This window comes from Podarcis liolepis, assembly GCF_965112155.1.
Source record: "Podarcis liolepis genome assembly, chromosome: 7".
Classification (NCBI taxonomy): domain Eukaryota; kingdom Metazoa; phylum Chordata; class Lepidosauria; order Squamata; family Lacertidae; genus Podarcis; species Podarcis liolepis.
The window spans coordinates 44,819,226-44,825,735 of NC_139561.1; positions in this window are offsets into that span (position 1 = coordinate 44,819,226).

The window sequence follows — 6,510 nt, forward strand, 5'->3', positions numbered from 1 at the left end:
AGAGGTGAAAGTGCCCCCTGCCCCGCCCCGGTCCTCAAGAGCACCGGTGCCAAAAGCTTTTGGTCCAGATTGAAGAGCAACGATACAGCTTGCCTTTATAGAACCAGAGCCCCCAGTCTACCTGTGAATGTGAAAGCCTTGATGCTCCTTCACTGCCAGCATTTGTGGTTAGAGAGTGGTTTAGGAGGCCAGAGTATATAAGACCCCTCTCCTGCCCTTTGAGCCTTTCAGTCGCCAGAAATAACACAGATCTCTGGCTCCTTGTTCCTGGCTTTGGCGCCCCCACCCCCCTGAACTCTCTGTGTGATCGACTGTGGACCATTTCCTGACTTTGCTTCTACATCACATGTTGGACCTAGACAGATTCTGTCTGCTGGACCTATGGAACTCTGCCCTCTTGGCTAAGTGTCTTGGTAAAGGCTTTTTACCCTCCTGTGACCGAGACCCTAGCCCTGGAGGAAGGTGCTCTCCTGGAACATGAGAAAGTGCTGCAAGAGTAAGTAGAAGGAGGCAGACACTCACACATGAGCACCACTGTATTATATCGAAAGACCAACCAGGATCTGGTCCCCATTTGTCTTGACGTTGTCTTTAAATCCCCATAGCAGAGATTTCTCCATGAAGTTGTTAACAGCAAGCTGATGTGCAGATAGCAGCAGCAGAGGTTTTCCACATTGGTGCACAAAGAACGGCTGCCCACCATTCAACCTCTGAACGAGGTTTGTTGCTTTATATTATAAACTGGTTTCAAGCTAACATGGTTGGCAGAAGCATTGCACTTGGCCACCACAAGAGGGCACTGTGAGTATACAGAAAGGTTTCAGCCTCTACTTATTCACCCACTTCGACCACCAGAGTGGTATTTAAGTAAAAGACCCCAGACTGAGTGATCTGGTGGAAGCACTTCTCCAGGCCAATGCAAAACAGGTAAGGTATTATTATTATTCCTGTCATCTTAATTTTAAATAGTAATGGAATAAAGAAGAAGAATTGAAAGAAAGGCAGGGTGTAAGTGTAATAAAGATTAAATTGTTGTTATTATTTATTGATCCTACAATTTTCTCCACATTTTTATGAAGATTTTGGAAGGAGCAGTCCTTTCTCTTATGCTTATAAATTAAGAGGCATGAAAGGAAAGAGGAAGTAGAAGAACAAGCAAAATTCCAAATCATTTACTTCGGTTTTGCTGGCCAAGTGGCCATAGGATTTGTCAGAAGCCCCCCAAGGCCAGTGGAACTTGAGATACGCCACTGACGAAATATGCCAAGCAATGTCTGCCAATGAAGACGTGACATTAGCAAAAAATAAGCTGGTACTTACACTCAAGATCCAACATCACTCAGGAATTCAAATGGGGCATAAAGCGACACCAGGACCAGACGGCTTTGGTAGCGCTTTTGATAAAGCTTTTCAGGAGACTTTAATGCCTTCTTTAATTTTGCTGTTAAATGACGTTTTGAGGAGTGGTATCCTTCCAAAGTGCTTGGTCCACATCAGAAATAATTGTTATACCAAAACCAGGAAGAGATGCTGTGCCTGTCATCACCTTTCATTAGGCCTCTGTCCGCACAAACGACATGAATTAAAACCCTATTCACATTCATAGGAGAGCAAATTGAGGTTGCCTCTTGTTTCCCCCATTCTCCCCCCTTTCCCTGTAACCAGTAGCAATTGCACTACATCTAAGCCCACGTATGAAGGGTTACTGGGGATTTATTAAGCGTCTGTGCTGGTTATATGGTATGCATGCAATCTAATTAATGGAAAGCTTTATCAATGCTTAAATTAGAATTAGATAAATTTGAGGGGGGGAATAGGGAGTCTTGGAGCTAATCCTAAGAAGTTACTAATAATGTGTTACGATATGTGGGAACAAATTATGGTAAGCTTAAGCAACAGAAACCCATTCCACACTGTAGGACAAATTTCAGATATATGAGGTAAAAAATAATCCCATATACTGTAAATTGAATAAATTATGTTCCATAAATTATACTTTTCAAAAAATGTGGGTACATCCTTTTATTAGACTTCTTTGTTCCTGGAGGTTTCTTCACGCTGACCAGAGAGGAAATCCAGACGGGGCATCAAATTTGGAAAAAGAGGAGGAAGGAGGAGAGACAGAGAGGAAGGAAGGGAAGGAGAGGGAAGGATAACTCTGTTCAGTTGAACATCTTCTCCTGTGACTCCTTTGTTGAGTCACAGATGAGGCAGGTTGAATAGGGGATGATTCCACACTATTCCCAGGAACATTTAATTATTTTTTTTGTAATTTCCAGTTATATACATTTCAATAGTTTTACAGGCATTTTAACATTTTAACATTTCAAAACTCGACTTCCTCTTTCTATGGTTCCTTAAATTTCTATTTATTATTTCCTGCATATTCTGATTCTTTTATTCATCTGCTTGAATTATTTACTCTTATGAAGCTGCAGGTCATTACAATAATCCTGCCAATGTCCTTATTTGTATGCAATTTATTTGTACATATTCAGTAAACCATTTCCATTCTTTTATAAAAAGTTTGTTGTCTTGATTTCTTATTTTTACAGTAAGTTTTGCCATTTCTGCATAGCCCATGAGTTTTTGTATCCAGTCGTCTTTCGTTGGGACGTCTTCTTTCCATTTTTGGGCTAATAACATTCTTGCCGCTGTAATCGCATACATAAATAAATTTCTATACTGTTTAGGTAGTTCGACCCCTATAATTCCCAGAAGGAAAGCTTCTGTTTTTATTTTATTTTTACAAATGTTATTTTAAACATCTTTTTCAATTCATTATATATCATTTCCCAGCAAGCTTTAACCAGGACCACCACATATGATAGAAAGTACCTTCTTTCTCTTTGCATTTCCAACACTTATTTGATTTTGATTTATACATTTTTGCCAGTTTACTCAGTGTTAGATACTTGCTATATAACATTTTCATATAGTTTTCTCTGAAACCATAGCATGCTGTAAATTTTATATGTGTGTTCCACAATTGTTCCCATGCTTCCATATCTATATTATAACCAATATCTATTGCCCAATGTATCATTGAAGATTTTACTTGCTCCTCCTTTGTTTCCCAGTCCAATAATAACTTATACATTTCAGACAGCACTTTAACATTACATTCCAACAGATCTCTCTCCATTTGTGATATCTGTTCCCCAAACCCTTGTTTCTTATCTTTCTACTATTCCTAGGAACATTAAACAAGAAAAGACAAAGTATGTCAAAGAGTTTTTCTCTCAGTCTGCTCTTCCTCAGAAGGTCTGCTGGGCCTTGGAGTCTCCTGCGATAACCTAGTATCTCTATGTATGGGTGGGGGGTGTTGGTTTTTGTTTTATGGATCAAATTCCAATGGCAAAGCATATTAATTGTATTTCCCCTCCTTACAACAACAACAACAACAGTATTTAATTAATTAATTCGATTTCTTGACCGTCCTTTACCACAAGGCTCCAGGTTGCCTTGCAACAACAAAACATACAATTACAAAACAAACAGAACAGTTCCCTACATAAAACAATGCACATTTAAAAAACAACAACACAATTCCATGTTTAAAAATAGTTCCAGTAGAGATGTAGACTGGGATAAACACCCCCACTTAAAAGGTTTATACTACCTTAACCTCCCTAGAGAAATAGGTGAGATATAAATTCAATAAGTTTTTGGTGTTTTGGTGTTTTTTTTTAAATTACCCCCCCCCCGTACTGTCCTTTGGAGCCCAATTGCTCTCCAAGATGGGAAGCAGATGGCTTGGCTGCGCAAAGACTTGCCACAGACCTCACTCCTTCAGAACATATCACGGAGGCTGAAAATGCACTTGTGATAAAAGAAGGAGATGGGGGCAGTGAGTGACCCCACTCGCTATTCACCATGCATGATACCAGGAGGGGCGAAGAGGGTTTGGCTTTGCACAAATGAAATTGCAGTTGCAGGTCTGCCTGATCCATTTACCTGTTAATGCCATTATGTGGAAGCAGTTCGTTCCCTTATTTAGCCCTCAGCGACTTAGGCTCCAGTATCTGAAACACAGCCACCTTATATTTGCACCCTCTTGGACATTAAGATTGGCAGGGGGGGCCCTCTTGGTAGTTCCACCACCCACCCAGTTCTCTATGGCAGCCCCAAAGCTGTGAAAATCCCTCCCCACCTGGCACCACCTTTATGCAGCTTTCCTCCTGTACTGAAGATGCAGCTCACTGGCCAAGCTACCGGTTGAGGATACAAGTTTTAGGACCCACCTTAGCTCTTGAGCGCAGTTGCTTTAACTTATTTTAAGTTGTTCTAACCCTCCTGGAAAGGGACACGGGTGGCGCTGTGGGTTAAACCACAGAGCCTAGGACTTGCCGATCAGAAGGTTGGCGGTTTGAATCCCCGCGATGGGGTGAGCTCCCATTGCTCGGTCCCTGCTCCTGCCAACCTAGCAGTTCAAACGCATGTCTAGTGCAAGTAGATAAATAGGTACCACTCTGGCGGGAAGGTAAACGGCGTTTCTGTGCGCTGCTGGCCACATGACCCGGAAGCTGTACGCCGGCTCCCTCGGCCAGTAAAGCAAGATGAGTGCTGCAATCCCAGAGTCGGCCACGACTGGACCTAATGGTTAGGGGTCCCTTTACCTTTACCTTTAACCCTCCTGGAATATCATGGTGAAGACTGGGTAAGAATATCATCGTCATCATCATCATCAAAGATAGCTCGGTCAGTAAAGCATGAGACTCTTAATCTCAGGGTTGTGGGTTCACATTGGGCAAAGGGTTCCTGCATTGCAGGGAGTTGGAATAGATGACCCTCAGGAACCCTTCCAACTTCACAATTCTATGATTTCTATAATTTTTAGCTTTAAGTGCAAGCTGCCTCAGTCACTATACAGAGCAAGGCTGGGGGAGAGAGCAGGGAGAAGGGGAAGCTTCAGAGTGTCTTCTCCAAGTTATAGGACATAACTAAAACATCTCACAGTGCTGGTGAAGGGTGGGTAATAAGAAAATAAATAATTTTAATACTACTACTGCAAATGATAATAACCAGGCACATCCAAGGGTAAGGACCTCATTGCTATTTCCAGGGTGAATTGACAGTCAAAAACAATTGCATATTAAAGGAATTTTTAAAAGCAACAATAACTATACAGTTTAAAATAACAGCATCAGTTCAGATCGAGAACAGATAACCACTGGGATAAGGATTTTTGAAAGGTTGGTTGAAAGAGGGATGTCTGTAGCAAGGACTGGCCCAAGGTCACATGGTAAGCTTCATGGCCAAGTGGAGATTTGAACCCCGGTCTCCCAAGTCCTAATCCAATGCTCTAACCACTACACCACACTGGCTCCCACCTTCATGTTGAGACTGCAGTTCAACCCTGTCATCAAAGCAGCCATTCCCTCCAGATGTTTTGGACTACAACTTCCACCAGCCCCTGCCAATGCAGCTGTTCCCGTTAGCATCATGTGGCCATACTGACTGGGGCTGATGGGAGTTGTAGTCCGAAGCACCTGAAGGACACCTAGTTGGCGACGGCTGCATGGAGGCCTTGCAGTGGCCCAGTGGGGGTTGGGAGGAAAGGGACCTGGAAACCTCCCAGCTTATCCTGCCAGCCATGCATGGATGAGCCGGAACGAACAGCCGACTCGTGGGCTGTGAGCAAAAGGAGATCAAGGCTGCGTTTGCAAATGCCAAAGGGATGGAATCACTCATGAACCAACGGACAGGCCCTGGTGGGGGAAGGGAGGGATTGCATACAAAACAACCGAAACCGCTCCCTCTGCCCTGCTGAGGGGAGAAAGAAGCACCTTCTGTTTGCATTCCGGCCCATCCAGCCTGCTTTCATGGACAAGGAAATGCAGATCAGAAGGTGTGGGAGAGGAAGTCGGATGCTTTCTCTGGAAATATAGTTGGCAGGTGGCAACCTGTTGAAAGCTGAGCTCCATCAGGATATTGTGCCACAGAGAAGCCTCAGGTGTCACCTCTGTGCCCAAATAAGGAAAGCTCAGCCTGCCATGAAAAGGCACTCTCCTGGTTCTCCTGTCAGGATCTCCTTGGAGACCTTTAAAGCAGGCATTGGGAACCTCTCTTAGCCTGAGGGCTGCATGCCCTTGTGGGGAACTTTCCGAGGGCCACATGCTAAGGGTGGGTGGGGCCTGAGGCAAAAGTGGGCAGTGCAATGAGTTTCATGCACAAAGCTAGTTTCTACGCACACTCTCTTCAGCCCATTCCTGCCCACTTGGAGGGTGTAATCTCTTCAGGCAACTGAAGCAATGTGAACATTATAGGAGCAACAGCCTTGCTTTTTGCACAGCCCTGAGAGTCACCTTTCCACCATCTCTAGGAAGGGCTTGGGAGAGATTTCTCTCTGAAATCCTGGAGAGGAGTAGACGGTGCTAAACTAGCTAGGCTCACAGTTAAATATTTGTTTATGCTTATTGATATCCAGCCTCTTCCACCCATGCTGGGTGTTCTGAGCAGCATACAAATACAGTAAAACACTAAAATCTTAACCACTCCTGCTGCGGC